The following is a 22,299-nucleotide window of genomic DNA, read 5'->3' as shown; positions in this document are numbered from 1 at the left end:
CAAATGAGCAAGTAACTATCAAAAGTATGAGACAACAGAGTCAGGCTGGATGGCTGGAGGTGAGCATTCTTAAGTCTGACTGCTCTCTTGATGGCAGTTCATTAGAGTTGTATTTAATCTGGTATTAAAATTATTATTATTTTTTTAAGAACTGAAGTTTGTTTTGTGGTATCACAGAACTTTAGATTTTTTTTTTCTAAATTATATTTCTCTAATGTAATGATTTCTATAGCAGCTTTTGATGAGATGTCTGATTATATGTCTCGTTTTCATCCTGTTCTTTGTATAAGATGGTATAATTCAGATTTTCTTTTAGATAAGCCTTTGGCCTTTCAGTTGCTTTTGCTTTGCAAAGAAATTAATTCCTTCAGGTCAGAGACTCTGGAGCTCCAGCTGTGACTGTAGATGAATGTTCTTGCAGGGTCACATTCTGTAGCACTGAACCTAAATAAAAAGATTAGCAAGAGTTCACTTGGAGGAAAACTTTTTAATTTCACTGTAATAAGTATGAGAATACATAGGGGAAAAAGAATAAAGCTTTATTTTGAAATTGTTAGCAAATTATTCACCCCCCTTCCTGCTTTTGTTGCTCTTTTAGAACAGCAATAAAGGATGGGATTGAGCTAATTCATGGTAGCACTTTAGTCTCTGGCCTACAAACGATCTTTTATTATCCTTGAAAAGGAAATCCTAGTCTACTTCTTTCAGTGGTAAAGATTATGTTTATGAATGAATTGGAGAGCTTCCTGATATGTTTCATTTTTTCAGGCAATCTTCTGCCCCAAAACTTTGCTCAGTGCAAAGGAAGAAGGGGTGTCGTAGTTACCTAACTATGGCTGCACTGAGCCTGACAGCCAGCAACACCCAGATGATGTCTCATGTCTCCAGAAGAGTGTGTATTATTTTTTGCAGCCAATATGAACAACTCCTGGCAGAAATGGCAGACTTCTATGGTGACTCTTCAGCTGTGTACTTAGACCTCACAGTCTCTTCTCAAAGCTGTACTCCAGCCATGGGGGAGAGTAGAGGGCCTGCTAGAGAGTTTCCTCGCTCATGAGTATTTTCTGTTGGTTGTTGTTGGCTGGGATATGCACCCATGCTTCTTGAGCAGTGTGAAGAGATGAGCTACTACTCAGGGCAACAGTCTGATCCTTGGAGGCTCTCCTGTCTCAAATGTCTCCAGCTTTGTGAGGAGAGGATGGAAGTGGTTTGATTATAGCATTCTTGTCTTTCCCAGCATTTTAGGTCTGCCAGTCCCAGGCAGCACTCTTACCTGAGTAGTCAAAGCAATACTTGTATCCACTTCCTTGGAAAGGAAGGCAAATAATTAAAATTGACTAATGTTACTGCATTGTTTGGCTTAAGAAATCAGACAGAAGTCATCTAATTCTAGTTGTTAAAGCTCAAGGTCAGCTTTGTCACTTGCTCCATCTGGGCTGCGGAGGTGACTCCTGGTTGGTGAGTTTCTGGTCCTGTTGGATCCCTGGCTAGAAAATGCCACGGCACCTGTCCAGGTTGCCTGCCAGGAGCTTCTGGTGCTGAAGCCAAGGAATCGAGGTTGGTACATGAACAGGATCCTCCGTGTTAAGGAATAGAGGTGCTGCTTAAGCACACAGCACCAAGAACTAGGAAGCATTTTGGATTTTGTTGTGCACTTTTCTGTTCCTTATTTTTATTTCAAATACTTTGCTCCTTTGAGACTTGCTTGTGTCTAGTGTATATTTGTAAAGAAATATAACATGTAAAAGCATTCCTCAGTCTTTGTTTCATCAAAGCCTAATACCTTTTTTCAAAGTACAGAAAAGTCTATGGACAATATTGTGCTGTGCTTCAATAATGGTTTTCATTTGTGACCAAATGAGAATCATGTTAAACTTTGAATGTTCACCCGGTCCTTTTATTTCTTTCCTGTTTTCTTGCTTGCATGCACGGGAATATGGTTTTCATTTGTCCTCCTCATGATTGTGTTGTGGACCACATTCTGAAAATGCAGAGACCACCAACGGTCCATAGAGATGGCTGAGGAGCCACAATCTGCACAGGAATCCATATGACCTTTTGTTTTTTGTTATACCCTTGCTCCAGCACTCTGAGTTAAATGTTTCTGATGGTCTTTTGTTTAATAACCAATGTGGCTTTAATTAGTCACAAGTGGCAATGATCTTCTAAAGGTAGAAACTAAGTGTATTCAGATGAAATGGGCATGTTCCATAAAAAAAGGAACATTGCATGGTATGATTTTTCTGGCTGTGCATTCAAGAAGGCAGGCTGTACTTTAATACGGTCCTGTATTTTTTCCTACATTCTTCTTCAGTGTCCTTAGTGAAGGAGGTTGATTCGTGGAAATTGCAGAGACTGTTGGAAGAGACATTAGTCTTAGAAGCACATTTTCTGGGAAGAGTCTGTGTGCTATTCCTGAGTGTGTTGGTTTCATTTTAGTCTGACCAGATTTCCAAAAACTTAGTATGTTGCAAGGTGAAAATTTTAGACCAAAACCTCTTCAGGTAAAGGTAAAACTGTCAGTTCTACTTTGTGATGTGTACAGATCTTTTATTGTTTCATTGGCTAGTTCATGCTAACAGAATTTAAATGTGGACAGGGAATTGCAATTCAGGATATATATATTTTTTTTTCTTGGAAAAGCCACTTATTAGCATGACTACACACCAAGCTTATAAGTTGCATTCTGGATAAAACTAACTTACACTAGCAATTAAAATCTGTTCTATTTTCTGTAGCTAAAAAATCCTGTTAAGTCAGTCTGTGCTTGGAAAGGTGAGCTTGGACCTTTTATTTCACTTGTCATCAGTCATGAAGGCCTCAACAGACCGTAAGCTACACCTGGTTAACCACTCAATGTCCTGTCCTTGCTCTCCATTATGTTTGGGCACCCTCACTGGAGGCATAGCAGACTGCAGAGAAGTAAAGGAAGGGAAAACATTAGCCAAGATGGGCTTTTGCTGCTTCTATAAGATGACTGGAGGGACTTCTACTTGACGATTTTTTAAAGGCTAATTTGATCTGATTATTATTATTATTATTTTTTAAGCAGAACATATATGAGGAGTCAGTTATGAAATAAGAATATCACCTGAACTTGCTGTTTTATTGACCATAGCATTTTTCTGACCATGCTGCTCTTAACACAGAAGTGCACTCTAAACCTACTGTGCAGTAGGTGGTGAGGTTCTGTAGACCCTTAAGATAGCTATGTAAAATTAGTAGTAAAATGTGAATTAGGAAAATGATTGCAAATCTACTTTTACTTGCCAAGAGTCAGAGGAACTTCTAATTTTTATGGAAGCATTCATGTATCAGATGCTAGTATCAGATAAGCCATTAAAATTCTGTAGAAAGTGAGACAGGTATCTATCTGTGTGTGGATTCTTTAAACTTTGCTTAATAATAAGTTAAATATACTAAAATACTATTGGAACCATATCTCAGGTGATGCTTTGCTAGCCTTATTTACTGGAGTAGGCAACTGAGATATACATGGGTTGTAACTGTTTTGAAGTGGCAGAACAGAGAATGTTCTTTCATGGGTTACAGGTTGCTAAAAATTGGGTAGGACCAACTGAGAGATTGCACTTTGCACCTTAGATTAAGGTAATTGTATATGGAGAAAATATGCGTGTAATGTATGTGTCATTTAGAATGAAATTTTGTGTTCTTCATAAAATGAGAACCATAACCATACCATTATGAAAAATTACTTCTCTTGTGTCCTAGAAAGCACGTTTTGCCAATGAATTTTATGGTGATATGGTAGCAACCTGGAAACTTGAAAGGTTAATTTGCTAGATATCTTATTGCATATTTACTCTCTGTTACTCAAGCAAATGCATGCAACATTAACATTGCATGTTTTTTTTTTTTTTTCCAATGTAGTATTTGATTTAGAAAAAGAAGACTTTGCAGAGATTAGTTATGTGTTTTATCATACTTTTATTGTGGCTATGAATTCACACTGCAAGTCTGAAGAATGCTGTGTCCAGAATTTTAAAGTATTCTGCATACCTAAATGTTGTGGAAAAATAAAGCTTTCCAACTCAAATTAAAAATAAAGGGAAAATTTTAAGAAAAGACATATGTTTCACATTTATCATAAGTCATTATTTCTGTAAAATATAACCATAATTTGAAAACTCTATTTCTTTTCCTGTGAGAACTGAAAAACCTCTCTGTTATACAGTGCAAATTAGTATCAACAAGTGAGTATGTGGATACAGTGCAGTTGCCAAATCATTGAACCAACTAGGGATAAATGCTTCTCTTTTGATATAGCCATCTTTAAAAATCATGTTGATTTTCCAGCTATAATTAGTCTTGTTCGTAATTGCATTTCATGTGGTTTTAGTCCTGCCTCAGACAGTGCACCACAATTTTGTTTGTTCTAAATAAAAAGTTAGATTAGAAGAAGAATCATTTGAACAAAAAAAATCCTTGTAAGTGCAGCATGAGACTGAACTCTGAAGTATTACTGTACTTGCTGTGGAATCGGTGACTTCTATATCATGTAACATGCCTATATTTCTTTTTAAACGTTTAGGAATTTGCCAGATCTTTCTTGTTATGTGGTTACTGAAGCATTTTCCTGGCATGGCAGTGATGATTGATGAACACACTTCAGGTGAGAAGTCAGATATATGCCATTTGGTATGGTTGTTCATTAACTTCCCTCACATTGTTTTGGTTAAGTTTCAATAGTAGCAGTCTTCAACATTACAGCATCAGAATTCACTGAATATAAAAGGTAAATAAGCACTTGTCTACATGAATATTTAAACATGTCTCTCAGTAAATCATTGTGAACAGGTTTTTGGTTTTTCTCCTAGGTGTGGTAACTCTGACAACAGATGACATTACATGTTAAATTGGGTTTTAATGATCAAAATATTATTTTAAGGTATGGTCTATCACTTCTAATTCTTCCATCAACCCACCTGTTCGTCCAGGAATTAGTTCCATCTACTTTAAGTTATACCAGATTGGAACATCTATTCCAGAAGGCTTTAGTTCTCTCAAACCACACTTGGCTCTGCTAAAAAATATATGTGAAGTTGACCCCTTACTAAACTTTTTACCAGTTAGACTGCTCATACTTTGCTAAAAATATCTGCATGAGGAGGAAAACAAAACACTTTTCTGCGTATTTGTAGTGAATTCCAGCCTATCCCACTGGGGGGATGCTGGCTCTCCAGCAAATTAAGTTCTTCTGCGTCTTGTGATCCAGGTTTGGTCACTCAACTTTTGCACATAGATCTGTAGCAGTCACAAATAATATGATGTGGATTTCAGCTGCTTCTGCCTGTGTTCCAGCAAAAGATACAGAGACTTCATAAAATTAGTTTTTCTAAATAAATTCGCTTCTATAAAAGATATGTTTCCATTAAAACTCCCAAGAATGTTATGTAAATACAGTAAAAAGATAACGTGCCAATGCCGTTTCTTAGCACAGAGCTGCAAACTTTTTTTCTCAGTCTTGTCATGTACAAGAGTTATCTGATGTTGATAAACTGTAAGATTATCAGTAATACGTAATTATCCTCTGTAATTGATTAGAATTGTGGGAACAAATATGCTGGCTGCTATTATAGTCTTTACCCTTGCCACTGTATAAAAGTATTTCCTTCATTTACTTTTGAATTTCATTTCACTTTAGCAGGTACAATTGTAAGCCTGAATATAAAGGCAATTTCAGAATTTCTTGAGTGGTTTTGTAACCTATTCTTTGAGATTGTGCCAATCCAGGATACAGTTAAGTTGTTGATAGCTTTGGCAGTTAACCCAAGCTCTTTCAAGACTACCCAAAGGCATGCGAAGGTTGGTTTTGATTCAATTCTTGCTCTGTCTCCAGCTTCCTGGGAAACCATGGATGAATTCCTTAGTCCCCACATGAGTGGGAGGCAAGCACCTAAACACCTATGTGCTTGCATTTCTGATAAAGGAAGTAGTAGCATGCTGCACAAAAAAGTAGTCTAGAACAACACATCTACCCACGGGTACATTGAGCTTTCTGTGCACATGTGGGCCTTGTGCTGGTAAGGCAGAGCTGCTGGGCAGCTGGTGCTCAGAGCTGAAGTTTACTGGCAATGTACTTTTCAGCTCAAGTAAAAGACTTGGGCTTATATGTTAGTGGTGTATTAGTACATGCTTGGGCTTTATCTCTGTGCTCCAATTGTCCTCTTTTTTCTTCCTTTGTAAGTGTATCGTGAAGACAAACATGGCAAAGACTGCACTGTGTTCAGGTGGGAGCCAGATGTGTACATAATATAGACACAGAGTTAAAGACATGTCTAAAGATAAGAGCACAAAATATGCAAATGGATGACCTTGGAGTGTACTTTGTTCTGCAATTTGGGGGTTATAAAACCATGAACAGAGCAAACGCTTTAAAATATTAGTATCAGTTAGATCAAGGGTCCAGGTTACGTCTAGAGCTTTAGGAAGACATAGCAGATACCTGTTCCATAGAGTGACTGGTAGCTAATGCCTGGGGAGAAGAGTGGAGCAAGCCCAGCATATGGTTGCTTCACATCTCATCCTCTAGTGATCTGCAGAGGATGGACCCTCTGAGTCATTGGTGGTCTCTGTGTTGAGTAGCCTTGGGTGTACTTTTCCCCTTTTGTGAATTTTTGGGACTATGGTTTGAACCTGGATGAATTTTTGGGCTCTGCAATTTCATGCAATTCAGAATTCCCCAACTGAATGCCATGGAGTGAGAGAGAGCACCGTGCTGTTTGCTTTGTACCTCCTGTCACTTAATCTGCGGACTATGACGATGTGCCAGGATATTCAGAAGTTGCACAATGCCCTTTTTGCTCTAGTGGGATGGTGGGAAAGGAGGATGGCTGCTAAGCTTTAAATAAAGTATCTTCTTAAATTGCTGGGCTAAATAAAATCTACCCGAAGTAAAATGAAACCGAACAGCTTCTGTGGTTCTGATTTCTGATTGCTAGTGCCTTCAAAATATGTAGGTCTGAAGCAGCTGCTCAGACCTGTCTCGCTTTTCTTTTTGAGCACACTTTCCATGCTTTTAATTAATACTTTTTTTTTTTTTTTTTTTTGGCATGGAGATGAATAATTTGGAGGTTGTGTGGCCATTATGTTCTGCTCCTCTTTGGGTTCCAGAAAGCCAAGATGGTGCTCAAAGTCTCCTGTTCTGTGAGGCAGTCGTCCTGGTCATTTTTTTCCTGACAGAATTCAGGATTGTGTGGAAGAAACTACCAAAGTTCAAATATCACTGTGGACATGCATTCTGTGGGTTGAGCCTCCCATCAACACATTAAAACACAGGACCGTTAATCAGAATTGAACATTCTTTTCTCTTGTTATTTTTATTTATTTGTTTAAAATACTGCTTTCAACTTCACAGAGATTTAGATGGGTTGAAAAGAAAAAAGGAATTATGCAATAGTGCCTTTGCTGCAAAATCATTGTGTTGAGGAGTTGGCTATGTGTATTGCAACTATTGCATCAAGGCTATGGAAGGAACTGTGGATATTGCATAAACTTACCTGACTTGGTTAGATTGCGTGTCACAAAAATATACTGTGCAATATATATAATATTGACTTATACAGTAGACTTGTCAAACTCGAAAAAGCTGTTGGTGTGCTGAAGTTGAGCCTCTTTGGAAAAAGTAAAATGCGATACTGTGAATGTGTTAAGTATAGAATACAGGGTACTAGAGTTTCAAAAGTATGGGCTTTTAAAATTCTACAAAAGCAAACAGAACCAAAATAACAACTCTTAGCTAAAACTTCAGAGTTAGTTTAAGGAGAGTAATTTAATTATACTAATTCTCCTTGTTGGCAGAGAATGTTTTGGAGATATAATTAATGCAGCTGGGTAAAAGTTGGGTTTATTTTTGCTCTCCATTTTTGGTTTTCTTCCAAACAGTGGAGAACTTGGATTTGCTATCTGATCCAGATTACAGAGCCAACTTAACATTGTACATGTATTTTCATCCCCTCTGCCCTCATTTTTCCTTTTCTGCCTATATTTGGGGCAGAAAATGATTCAGCTCTTATAAAGGGTCACCTTACTATCCAGGGTTGAATCCTTATGAGATGCAAAGCAAGTTGGGTGCAGCATGCTATTTAATGCTTTTTCAGTTGAAGATAACTCCACTGTCTTTGTTCTGATGGCTTATGGAAACATGATGGCTCAGCACATAAAAGACTGCTAAGCCACCTCTCCTACTTAGACAAAACTACTGGGCACCTTATTCCTCTTATTCCTCAAATCCCCAGAAAATGGGCATAAGTTTGTATGTGAATCCCATCTGTGGTACAAGAAGACAATCTATTTAGTGCAGAGCAAAGAGCAGGAACTTCAAATAACAAGCCTTGCAAGACTGGAAGCATGGGTGAAGTGTTTGCTCACGGGTTTAAGTCTTAGAAAAAGTCAGGAAGGTAAGAAAAAAAGTAAATTCTTTGCTGTCCTTGCCTGTGTAAAAAGGACTGGCTAAGAAAACTGCTTTGAATGTTTGGAAGTGGAGAAAGTGAGTTGGCCAATTTTATTAGACTAAAGAGAATAAGATTTATCCACAGATCATCTGGATGCATGTGAATATATGGAAGTGGATTGTATCTTGCCAGAGATACGTATAAAAATGAAAAAAAAAAAACCACAAAGCATTTCATTTATTTATTTATTTATTTATCTGTAGCAGGATATAACTAGACTGTAAACTTTGGCAGGACTCTAATATCTGAATTCCTCTTGAAACTCTAACTGCCTTTTGTAAAACTGATTCTGGAACTGGAATAAATAAGCAACTTTTCTATATTCTCCCTCATGTTAATTAGGTGAAACAGTAAATTTTATATTTGTCCAAAAAGAGCTCAAAACAAGCAAGAAATCGAGAACAGAGGAGCCAAACAAGGATAAGTAATGAGACAGTTTCTCAAACTGGCAACGGCATACCAAGAGTTTGGAAAAAGCACACTTGCAAGCTTCCTTTATTATTATAACCTCTTGAACAGAATAATCCAGTCCAAACAGCTATAAACGCTTTCCAATAGAGAAGTTTATGACCTAGTTTCAGACCGAAATGCTCACAGTATCATAGTGTGTGGAAGGAACTTAAAAGAAGATGCTAGTGGCAATGCCTCTGGAGCACCCTGGTGTATTTAGGCACTCCGGCCCTTTGCAAATACTTGTGAAGTGGAGTCAACTTCAAAAATATATTGATATATATTTTTAATTTCTGCAGGGGACCTAGAGTTGGCATGAAGAATTTCCAACGGGGATTCAGCAATTACAGGATGCCTCTCTCCATCCTGTGTTCCTCTGGAGCAACAAAGGAAAAAATAGGTGGTTTTAATCTGGTGACAATTACAAAATCTCTTCTGGGGTGAGATGCAGAAAGCTTTGATTAGGTTTCATTTGATTCATGGCCCTCCTTCAAGAAGTAGGGGCAAAGAACTGAAGGGATTGTGCTGGGTGGGTGGGAACCAAAACCTTGAACCTATGATTTGAACAGCAACTTCTTTTAAATTGGAGAAATACTTCTCTTTGGTTCTGTATGCCCTCGCAATAGGCACCAGAACAAACCAGATTTCAATTAGCTGGCTTGCGGAGAGGCTGGACAATGGGGTGGTTTTGTGAAGGGGAGGAAGCAACGCTATAATAAACTCGATGAGCTACTGCAAGTTGGGGGATTTTGTTTGTACTCCCTTTTCCTGGTGTTCTGTGACTCACTGGTGCCACTGAAAGCAAGAGAGCTGTGCTGATCCCCATCTGATATGGTGCTGATCAACACCGTGTATCCTTTTCTTCTGTTTCTTCAGGCAGGCTGAGAGTGATCTTGAGAGCACAGACCAAGAAGCGTTCTCAGCCAAGAAGCGTTTCTGCATGTTGCTGAAATACATTAAATAATACTTGGTTAGCATAGCAAGAGCTATAGTTAAAATTCCTACAGTGTTTCAATTATTCTTTTATTATTCCAGTTGCTTATAACTTCCTGAAATGCTCATGTCTCAAGCTGAAATTTTCCAGACTTGATCTTGGCCTGACAGTGACCTTTCTTCTCTTCTTTGTTTCTCTTTTCTCTGTGGTATTAAGTGAATATGGCTTGGACATTTCATTTTTAATGAGAAGAAAATAGTAGAAAAATACACTTCAGCTGTTACTTTAAAACCCTAAGACTGTGAGTAGCTCAAGTGGTGCAGCTGTTAGAGAAATGGTGGTGAAAATCCTCTGAAGTGCTTCTTGAATCTTACCAGAATCAGCGAGAGGGGCACTCAGTGTGCTATCAATGTTAGGTCTTAAAATTGAATTTTCTTTCCATCATGCACATGCATTATGCTCCTCTGTAGTTATCACATGCGGCTATTTTGGCCATGACCAGTGAATAGACTGTTTGAGTTGAATGAAGCAGCAGTCCTCACTGAAAGAGCAGATCTGTTTCTCGCTCTTTGCCACAACTCTGGCGCCACAAGGCTCATAATTCGGAAACAGAGCAGCACAGCTGGCAAGCACTGCGCTGGGACCTGCAGCCTTTGGGGCACTCTTCCTGCCCCAGCCAGGGCTCAGTTCAAGCTGAAAATGTGGAATTTCTCAGAAACTGTTCTGAACAGAAAACTATTAACAACAAAGCACAGTTTTTAGATAAGATTTTTGACTGGCTCTTCTCAAGCTGAAGGCTACAGTAGTTTGGAGCAGAACCTGGTTGTCTTAGGGAAAGGGATTTATACTTGGGATGGAAAGGGTAGAAATAAATTGCCAAGTGCTTTTCTTTAAATTAGTGGTGTTAACATGTGTATTTATTAATTTATGTAAAGACTGATAATGGTGGCAATATTGATAAACAGCAATTTGGTTTTGCTACTCTACTTGTAAGATGTATTTCAAGGAAAAAGGCCATGTATCTGCTTGTTGGCTTGCACACAGCCAATTTTACCTTAAAGGTTTGGGTTTTTGAAGAGGATATCCAGTGTGAGTGTTTCCATAAAACATTTTAAGAAACTTTTAATTTTTGGAATTGGCTTCTTTTAATTTCTTCTTTTCCATGGGAAATACAAATTAGCATGCATTCATGAATCATCTTTGTTTCTGTTGTTATATCGACATGTATTCCCATTGACTAATGCAAGTGTCTGACTCTGAAAGCTACAGGGCAGCAGAACACGGAGGATGAGAACAGAACTACAGGCAGACCTGGTAGAAGTTCTCCCTCACTCCCTTGCCCTTCAATAAGTTTTAAGTGAATTCCCCAGCTCTGAACATCCAGTGCAATGTCATAATTCTCTGTTCCTGTAGAGGACTGCTGAAACTTTCTTCATTCCCTGCCATAAACTTATGTAGATCACCTGCAAGATTGTCCTTTCCAAGAGCTCCTGAGAGCTGCTCCATCTCTCCTTCAGCTGCACTTCCAGATGCTGGGTAGAAGTGTGGTGCCCATGGCATAAGCAGAGCTTTCCATATCAGTTGAGAAGACTTTTTTCTCTTTTTTTTTTTGTGAATAGCATTATACATATTGCTTTCTTAATTCAGTTAGGTCTTATTTTTATTTTCTTTACCAGCTCTTCTTTCACTTCTCCATGTCATTCTGTTTGCTCTCTCTCTATTTTTTTTATTTTTTATTTTATTTTATTATTTTTTTTTAGTTTTCCTGCTATCTCAAAAGCTGGTCTCTGATATTTTTTTTTTCCCCCAAAGATGATGTGTGAAGAAAAAGTTAATAGCACTTCCTTGGGACCATGTTCCTAGCAGGAAAATTTACAGCAAGGCAGACATAATTTTAATTTTTATTGCATTGTTTTGTTTGAAAGATGGCTCTTAAAATATAGTATTTTCCACTTAAGTTATGCAAACTCCAAATTAGCAGAATTTCTTATGTAAATCTAATGAAACTAATTGTCCCTGCACAGACAGCACCCTTTCTGTTAATACTGAATAGCTGCTGATGGCTCAGTGACTTTAAATTCTTGACAGTGATGAAAGCAGTTTTGAACTACATGATCAGGCTGGATCACTTCCTGCCGGCTCTGTGAGGTAGAACAGTAAGTTACCCAAAGAAAAAAGAGCTTTTTGTTGAATGCTGAGGCAGTTTGTTTCAGGTTTTTTTTGATTGTTTGCAGGTGATACAACAGAAGCTGAAGAGAGGGCTTATTTGGCCTAAAGGAACAAACTCTTGTTTTATTATAAATTCCTACTCTTTGAGTCTGACTTGTGGTTTCCTGGCAGTTAATTCTTTACAAAAACTTGAACAGTCTGAGGTGGGTAAGAGGGATATCAGTATGTTATTATTTTTGCATGGCTATGTTAACTACCAATTAAAAAAAAATGACAAAAAGTTAAAAAAAAAGAAAGTCTCAAAGTGCTAGAGAAAAAAGAGTGGCAGAATATAATATAAAATATTATATAAATATATATATATAAAAACAAAAACAAAGGCTTGGGCAGATTGACCTATTTGCTGTTCACTCCAAGCAATAGTAAATTCCATATTATCCAGAATGAATGGTCAGTGCATTTAATATGAAATTATTCTCAGCTGCGTCACCACACTACCAGTATTTCATATATTGAACAAGTATGGCTGCAGAATTTAAGACTTGTTCAATAAGTACAGAAGTCCCATCACAACCACCTCTACTTCTGAAATTAATTGAAACCTATCTGCTGCACCACAGAGAGAAACATCTACCTCAAAGTGGCATTGATCTGTTGTAAAAAGCAGAGTCTGATATCAGAACTTCAAAGAGACCCACTTTGTATTGCACATCTATGTCTCCAGAACAGGAGGGGCTTTTTTCTTTAAATCTCAACCACCAGACTTTGCTCCAACTTGCTGTCCTCTTGGTAGGAATCTTGTCAGGTGTGGCATCCTTCTAACCAGTTATGGAGTTAGCCATGAACTACATAACCATGTCAAACACAAATGTCTTAAAAATTTGAGGCTTGCTTTCCAGGGAAGACCTTGGATTCCAAATTCTCTTAGACCTTTAGACATAAGGAAAACAACTAAAACAGAATTGCCTGGTACATGCACAGTGAACAGATTCAGAAATTAAAACAGAAAACTTTTAATTCTTTAAAGTTAACCTTGCTCATCCAAATGGTAGCGCACATTTTGGTACTGGCAGCAGGCATTGACTCCCACTTCTTTGAAGACAAGGAACTTGTTTGTTGTGCTTTCTGTCACTGAAACTAATGGTTTAGGTTTGTTCTCTTCCGTGCTATCTTTGAGCTTGTACTTTCAGTTAAATTTATGTAAAGTTTTTGAAAGAAATCATCTATTTGCATCACAGGTATTTAAGAGAGGACTCAATTATTGGAGTGTCCAGAAACTTGATATTTTGAAATTTTTGGCCTGACATGTCTCAATTGTACACTGAGGTATGTTTTTCCAGGGTTACAGCTAGACTTTGGTTCATTTTGTCAGCTGTAGGATATTTGGGAACGTGGAACTAATTTTATCATGTTGGTTTTATATTCAGGACTTCTGCACCGGTCTTTCCTTTGTAATCTGCTCTAGCTATAGGCTCAAGTATTCTGCTGTCCAGAATGGGCTCTAGTGTTGGAAATTTTAGTAACAAAAGTCTTTTTGTCTTGGAGTATTTGAAAACTGAGAGCTCATCCTTTAACATGTTGGATCAAGTTTAATGGGGATTGATAGTCTTATATATATATATTTTTTTTTTCTCTCACAGTTTTCTGCTCATTAATAAAATAGTCTATGGTGATGAGTACTTTGGAAAAAGTCAGTTTAACTCATGAAATGCCAGTGTCTTAAGCACCCTTGCTTTGTTACTTCCCCAGCCCCCACGTGTCTCCTCTTATAGACGTGCCCTAGGAGTTAATAAAAGACACACCAGACAGAAAACCCAGTGTAGGCAAAAAAAAATAAAAGTCTTCCTGAGAGAGCTGCAGCAACTCCCATACAGTAAATTCATGGCTGACTGAACGCCACTGCTGTTCTGCAGAGGGGAGGGATCACAGTTGCTTCTTTTTTTTTAATTTTTTGGTGCCTGGCTAGTTGTGCGAATGTGCCCTAGGTGCTTGACCTCCCTCCCCACCTTCCCAGGCCCCTTGAAAGTGACTGTAATCCTCCTGGCTTCTGTTGCCTCTGCCGGCAAAACACACCAGCCCTTAACTTGGAAGACATCCTGTTGCGCAGATGTGCCTTGTCCTGGGGAAGACGGCCCTCTCCCAAGCCCAGTGCTTCTCTGTGCACTCGGGAGTGACTAATTCTGGTTATGTCACTGCTCTGTGTACAGTCGGTGGGTTGTGTGTGTACTGGGGGGTGTTCTTCCTTGTGGCAGGGATCAGTGTAGGAGGGCTGTATTGCAGATTGCACACCATCATTTTCAGACACTGGGTGCATACAGTGACTCAGTTCGTTAACTGAAAATTAAAACTTGAGAGTCTAAACTTGTTTAAAGATGTTTACAACTGAGATTAATTTCATATTTTTTGGCCTTGGGTCACGATTAGCACGTAGGCTTTCTTGTGTATATTGTAAGGAAGCAAAGTGGACAGTGGCTTATTTCTGCAGGGAAGCTGAAGGCTGCTCTTGGGGATGCACCTTTGTGTATCACTGCCTTTAACAGATTCAGAAAAAGCTGAAAATAGGGAAAGCTGAACCTCAGTGGCATGCCCTAGTGCTGATATGGATTGTATTTGGCTAGCATGAGGAATGAATTGGAAAATATTCAGTGTCTCTGTTAAAAAGTGACAGCCTGCCTGTGTCCATCAGCTGGGAAAGGCAGAGCAGTGCTCTGCCGTCAGGGTGTCTTCAGGCAGAGGTGAACTAGTGAGACAGCAGACCTGTGGAAATCATTAGCCTAGAAATCAGGAAGTGAGGGTTTTGCCATGATCAAAGCAGGACAGAGTGGGAATATTGCCTTGTTTGCGTTGCTGTTGTCTGATGGAGATGATGCCTGCTTGGCTCCGCTGGCATCCAGCCATGTCACCTCATGCTGGCTGGGGAGAGGGGCTGTCCACTGTCCTTTCCCAGGACAGAAATATCATAGCAAGAAATTTCCCCATGCAATTCAATTACCCTGCTCGACCACCCTTGGGTAGCAGAACACAGTCAGGGGAAGCAGTGTTGGTGGCAGTACTACAGCTCTGTAGGTTCAGCTGCACCAGAGATTAGTCCCATTTCAAGCTGTCTCTTTCATAGCCATACCCTTCCTCTGATTCCAATCATTAAGAGATTAGGTATCTTGAAATATCAGCATTCGTTGCCCCCCTTCCTCCCCCCCCCCTCGCCTGGAGCAAACCACTTAGCCTACAGATGTGGGAATGCTTGAATAGGTTTTCAGTGGGAAAGAAATGCTGAGATTCTACGATGTATAATTTATAAAGAAGAATAGTCTTTCACCTGCAAAGCACTGGTAAATGCTGCTTTTGTACTCTGGTCAAGGGCATGCGCTGATAAGCTGGTGGAAAAAAAGGAATTCGGTGACAGTAGGTGTTTCTTCTGGGGGACAAATACAATAAAAATAGGAATATGCATCAGAGGACGAGAGTGCTGACTTCTCAGATCTTCCCTAGCACACACACTGTTTTAAAACTTCTTTTTACTTTGGGGGCAGTGTTGCAGGTTTTGAGCCATGTATTTTTCAAAAAGTGAGTTTAATTTTTGTTGTTTAGAGATGATACCCTGCCACTCAGGTATCTATTCTGTTGTCCATTCTTGCCTCCCATTTTGAACACAAGAGTTCCTGGCAAAGCAAAATCTAAGTTGGAGGCTTTCTATATTTTGAAGAAACTTGAATGGATTTAAAATAAAGCCTTCATCATAAGGAAAAGCTCAATACTTTCTACTCCGAGATCTACTGGAAATACCTGAATGGCAGCCAAAGTGGAGGGTTTTTGATTCACATGCTGCACTTTCTGAGGGAAGAGTAACCAAAAAATGAGATTTTTGGTGCTTTGGCAATTAGGAATTTGACCAAAGCTTTGGAAAGGAGTACCAAGAGGTAGTACACACTTTTGTTTGGAGTCAAGTGCTTCGCAGCTTGATTGATTTGTGTTGGCAAATACAGTGTTTCAACACAGATGCATGCTGTAACATTTTGCCACTGTAAGAAAAAAAAGCCAGACTCTGGGTTCTGTATCTAAAACCAGCTCCTGGACTTGTGGGCATGGGTCATTCCTACAGTGCTGTTCTCCTGGCATCGTGCTGGGAATTCCCTTGATTTTACGCTCCAAGAAGGGAACTAGACATGGATATGTCTGGATCTCCGCAGCCAAGCTGCAAGCGTGGATGCTGAACCTTTGTGTGGATAGAGCAGTTGTGTGACTTGCTTATTAGGGAAAACTGATAATTTTGAACTCATTTTGAATAGCTTTCACATTCTAGTCAGCTTTTTTGTTTTGTTTTGTTTTGTTTTCCATATTTTGTTATTTTTCTTACTGAAACATCCCACCAAAAGCTGGCATAAAATTTTTTTTTTTTTGAGTTTTTCATAAGGAAATCCGTAATACGTACTCTAAGTGCAAAAGTGCATTCTATTATCTCATAGGACAAAATCTAGGCTGTATTAGCTCCTTTTAATGTTCTTTACATTAAGGCAATAATAAAGTAATTCATATTATCACACGGAGTTCTCTCGAATCTTATTCAAATGGAGACAAAATTTCCCATGTGAGTGATGATAGAATGTACATGGAAATTATATATCCCTTTTCTTGGTTATATCATTTTTACCAGTTGACATGCAAAGGCACATTTTCCTCTTAGAAAAGAGTTTTTGGCCAAGTTCTACTTTTTCAAATCCGCTGACGTATAACAGACGGTTCTGCTGATTTTTCAGCAGTAGGTTCAAAATTTTGCTTATAGAACTGAGAGGAGACTCTGATCCATAGTTATGCAAAAAGTGCATTTTATTCTTGTTTAAAATAGCACAAACTTTCAGTACGCAGGAATTACTATTTAAAATACACTTCATTTTTATCTGCAAATCCTCCCACATAATTTACTTTAAGTTTTAAAGCAGCTGTGATTGTCTTCTCTTGCCTACAGCTGTTCCCTTTTTCTTGAAACTTGGACTGACTGAAGCAGTTGGTCTAGACATAGTTGATGCATTTTGAGGGGAACTTACTCATCTGGTGTTTTCCATACACGTGTGAATGCACACATATACCTACAGTATGTGGTACATACATTTAGATTTTACTTCATTGTGCGCTTTGGTCTACAAAGCCAAGCAGGAGAACAAGGCTGTTTTTGCAGGAAGATATCACCAAATGCAATTATCTAAAACTGCAGTTTCCACTAAAAGTTTGCATCTGGCCGCTTGGGGAGGTTAAGCTGCTGTTAAGCCAAGCAAAGTATGGACTGGATTGCAGCAGCTTACTTTTTTTTTTCTTTCTTTCTTTTTACTTTTTTATTTTTTATTTTTTTTTAACTTAAAATTCCCCCAGTTTTATTATTACAAGTGGACTGAAACTTAACACTCACACTAGACGGAGTGATCTCCCAACCTCATTGTCCGACATGGATTCTTGAACCAAAGAGGAACTGATATAGGTCTCTGAAATTCACCCCATAAATTAGGAGACTGTGATTCTCCAGGGATGCTGGTACGGGGTTATGCTGTATGTTCTTGGCAGGATTGCTTTTTGTGCATTTGCACAGAAGGGATGGGGGGGTGCAAGGAATCTAAAACCAAACAAGTCAGTCTTTTTGAGAAGAAAATGTTTATTGAAGTTGGCTTTAATTTAGGTGCCATACCAGGGGGAGAATTGCAGTGGTATTTAAGCATAACATTGGCTTGAACATGATTCTGTGTAGCTTCCCTTACATCTGTAAGGTTGCTTTGGATGTGCTGTAGGTTGCTGCAGCCAAGATCAGACGTGGGTCATGGGTGTGGGTGTGTGTACAGACTATACTATACAGTATATATCAGAAGCATCTGCAAGCTGCAGAGCTCTGCCAGTATCATTCCAATGATTTGAAACACCACTAGGCTTTAAAACAAAACATGCTTTCTCATAGCATTGGCTGTTCAAGGGTGTAATGGATATTCTTAAATGTAACAGGAAAGCATATACAGTAATTAAAACACAGACCAAGAGAATTACTCAAATTTGGCAAAAATGCCTGAGAAAGTATCTGCTTTAGCTGTACATATAAGTGATGTACTAGCCAAAATTACTTTCAGAGGCTTTAATTACATCTGTTTTAGTTTAGGTTGTAAAATGCAGGATACTGTATTTTTAATGTAATTCATGGCTAATCTGTGGACTGCAGTATTGTTCCAGTAGGAACAGTGCACTTGGAGTAGGATCATTGAAAATTTCCGTTTTGGTCTGTGTGCTGGTCTGTGGCAGGGCATGCTGTCCAGAATCGCAAGGTTCTTAGTATGCGTGCAACTGGCGGTGGATCACTTTATTTAAATCAAACACACACACAATAGCAACAAAAAGCAATACTCCTTTGATTTTAAGGAAAATGCATAGTCACATAATAAGCTGTTCATATTTTCAGACACGTAAACCAGTCATCAAAAGCAAACATTTTTTCCATAGTTTCTTCTGAAATGCGCACAGTAGGACTGGGGTGTAATACTTCTTGAAGTATTCTAAAGCTGACCGTTTGTAAATGAGAAAAGTGCTTGAGCTATTCAATGTTTTTCTCTAGTTAACATTTTCTAAATAAGAAAGAGAACTTGTGTATGTGTGCATGTGTGTTTCTTCCCATATTCTGTATTGCTTGGTAGCTCTGGTAGTCATACACCAGTAACGAGTGACTTAAATGCTACCACGAGAAGGCAAGGTCCAGGCAAGGAAGGGATTGGCAGTACTTGCAAATCTGTCTCCTCGTAGAAAGGATTTTAAGAGTGCCATTTGAAAAAAAAAAAATAGAGACACTGTACAAAGCAGCAGATTCAAATGATCTAGATCTGAACAATTTCAGAAGAATGTCTAAATGAATTTTAAACACTACTGGCCACTATATTAGATGAGTTGTGGAAGAAAGAGTGAGCTGAGCAAGAGAAGCAAGGGGAAAAAGTAGTATGTCCTTCTGCTCAAAAGGGCAGAGGAAGAGGAACCAGGAACTACTGCTCAGTGAGCATCAGTTCAACATGTAAACACATACACCAATGAATAAGTTAACAGGTATAAAAATAGAAACTCTATGCATCTGAATAACAGAGTAATGACTTAGAAATTGTATCTGGGTCTTAATCACGATCTTAAATAGTTTAGTTACACAGATGCAGAACTCAGGCCAGAAAAACTGGAAGGCCTTTTTTGTCAAAATTATAGTATCAGTAGTAGAAGGAAACTGCAGTTCATATAATGTGGCTTGATTTGGGGGGAGTAATGTTTTCATTATGTCTTCATTGTTTTCTTGTGAAATCTTACTTAAAATACCATTTTAATTGACTGGTCTGTGAAGGTTGGCACATTGACTGAAATTGAAAACTGGCAAAAATATCAAAACAAACAAACAAACAACAAAAAAAACCACAACAACCCCTAAACCCTGAAACAGATGACAGTAATAATATACAAGGTTAGAGAGTGGGCACTGTAATGCTCTTCCCATCTTTTATTAAGGGACCTTAATATTGGGATGTGGCACACTGATATGTGGTAGCAAACTACGAGCTCTCTTCCACTTCTGCATGCAGGGATAATCAGCTCTTTTCAAATGGCTTAGCCTCTTGCTGTGAGCAGGATCTGAGGCTATCTTTTTAGCACGTTGTTGATTTCTAGCAGGAGGATTAGCTGCACCAGTAGTTTCAGGACCAAGTCTCTGAGAATTTTCATCCATTTTGTGTGTGCATGTTTGGAGCATCTCTTTTTAAATGCCTCCAGCAAAATTTTGTTCAATTGGTGATGTGGTACTGGAGATCTTTATTGTAAGAAAAGCTGTTATAAAACACCACAAGTATGCTCAACTCTCTCTTCTATTTTCTTCCAGGACTTTCCTGAAAAATCATCCTGTATTGGAAGGCCTAGGATTTACATTTTGCAACTTTTCTCCACAGATATGAGGTTCAGGAAAGCAGTTTCTCACATAAGTACTTCATGCAATTGCCAAGAGTTAGGTGTCTTAAGTTAAGTACATAACAAAACTTCACCAAATACTATGAGACTTCTGATAAAATCTTAGGTATGTGGCAGTGATGTTCCTTGATGCATCATTTGTCCCATGACGTATCTGTTAGAGTAAGAACAAAGTGATGAGGATGGATTTGTTTGACTGCACCATCTCAGTGTTTTAGTAGCTGCAGGTAGCATCACTGTGATAAAAGGCAATCATTGCTCTGCTTGGTCTTCAAAAATATTGCTAAAAATACAGTTATGCTACCAGGAGATAATGCTGCCACAGCTGTCAAGAAATGGCTTTTTTTTTTTTTCTTTTTCTGTTGTCTTTGTTTCGTGCACCACAAAGAAGTTTGCTGTCACTTATGTTTGGGCAACAAGGAAACTGTTGTGCTGAAGGCAAGAGCTGAGAATATTCTGGGGCTTTGCTGGTGATTCTGTCCCTTGCTTTCTGAAGATTCTCAGCCAAAATCGGATCTACTGATTTAATCACCAGACTTTAATTATGAAACCAAAGAAATGCCAGTTGCACTCTTCAGTTCTTCTGATGCATCTTGGGGCCTTCGGATTCACTTTTATTAGCTCATAGAGATACAGAAACCTGGAATCCTGTACTGCTTGGGAAGGGGTTATTTGGGAAAGACAGGCAGTTGTAGTAGAAAAATTAGTTGAAATTAATCTGATGGCTCTCAAACATTTTTGACTTAAAACTAATTGGTGTGTCTAACAGCACTGAGAGACAGAGTGAAAGCTATCTGTCTTTCCTTCTTCTAATGCCTAGACCCCTAAAACACCTGCCCATAGTCTAGCCCATGGAAACTCTAACCCATTGTAGCATTACTCCATCCTTCTGGAGGACTCCAAACATGGCACAGCTTGGAGAAGAGTATACCTAGATTACTGAAAGCCAATTTCCTCAAAAAATTCACAAACAAAACCTATGTTGTATTTGCAAACAAGTAGAAAAAAATAACAAAGACTCAAAATAATGAAAAAAGTCCATAACCCTGCCCCCAAACCAATGAAGCAAGCAATCAACCACCCAATCCAACCACAACACTCCTGCGTTTCTCTCTCCCTGGCGCTGTTCTGCCCCCTGAATATGGACTTGACTGCCAGAGCAGATGCCTGCTGTGCATGGTCTGGATGCCCCTGCGCAGGAGGAAGCTCCACACACGTGTACTCAGCTGCTTGCTCTACTCCTACCACAGAAGCAGAGAAGGAAAAATTCAAAGGCTATATAGCACAAAGGAGGACAAGTCACCCCCAAGCTTAGCTGAGGCTGCAGAGGTGTGCAAGTTACTGAGAAAGCTCTGAATTTCGTCCTTGTTTGTACATTGAAAAAGTTGATGTGTATTTTTCAGGAGGCATTACCCAAATTGTACTTTACTTCTGTTAATTCCCTTAGGAAAAGCAAACACTACCAGAGCTGGCCACATGATTTATTTATTTTTTTCAAATATTTAAATTAAAAACAAACAAACAACAGCAGCAACAAAAAACACCCTACTTCAAAATTAAGATGTCTTGCAGCTGGTTGACACTGTGTAATGCTGAAGTTGAGCATACTCACACTGGCTGGTCAGTTGTGATGTCCAGACCTGGTGAGGCTCAAAGCCATGACAGCAGCTAAATGCTCTGAGCAGTTGGTGCCTTCAAAAAAAAGGGAAGAGAGCAGGAGACTTTAAGTAGTAAGGGATACAGAAGAATATCTGTTGAAGTGAATGGGATGTCCCAAGACATGACTACTTTTGAACAAGCAGCACATGGTTAAATGCATTTAAATAGGGAAATAGCTTGCTAAAAATATTGTACCTACCCAGACATTGTTAATCTCACTGCAGTGGTCTGTATATGTGCACATTTAACATCAGGGTCCTCTTACGTTGCATGCTGTGCATGAGGTAAAACCACAGACCATGGCCAAAGGAACCTGGACTTTCAGTTGCCAAATACAGCACAATCTAAACTTTTTTTTTTTTTTTTTTTTCTTTAGTGGGCTGCACTGGGTTTCCTGCATTCTTCTCATTTAAGGTTATTACTCAAGTCTTCAAACTTAAAGTCCATGCAAAATAAAATGCCACAAACAACCCTTCTGCTTCTTTCTCCTACCCCCTGCCCCACTTTGAAAGGCTGATCTGCCATTGCTGTGGACGTACGGTGTAGAAATAGCAAATAATCTGTTGCATTATTAAAATATTTAATATCAATGGAACTTCAGCATCTTATTTTCATTGTGGTATTTTCTCTTTATTTAGCTTTACCTACTGTTGT

The 22,299-nt window shown here is 38.8% G+C and overlaps 1 long non-coding RNA gene across 2 annotated transcripts in view; it reads left to right on the top strand.

Annotated features, from left to right (window-relative positions):
- LOC121065312 overlaps window positions 1–22,299 on the top strand; it is a 343,045-nt gene that overhangs the window by 70,983 nt on the left and 249,763 nt on the right. For both annotated transcript variants that reach the window (XR_005816986.1, XR_005816985.1), the window contains exon 3: window positions 4,553–4,633. This is a non-coding gene — a long non-coding RNA (uncharacterized LOC121065312). The remainder of the gene's footprint in view (window positions 1–4,552; window positions 4,634–22,299) is intronic.

The sequence above is a fragment of the Cygnus olor genome, chromosome 2, assembly GCF_009769625.2.
Source record: "Cygnus olor isolate bCygOlo1 chromosome 2, bCygOlo1.pri.v2, whole genome shotgun sequence".
Taxonomy (NCBI): domain Eukaryota; kingdom Metazoa; phylum Chordata; class Aves; order Anseriformes; family Anatidae; genus Cygnus; species Cygnus olor.
This window is presented reverse-complemented; position numbering and strand designations above follow the sequence as displayed.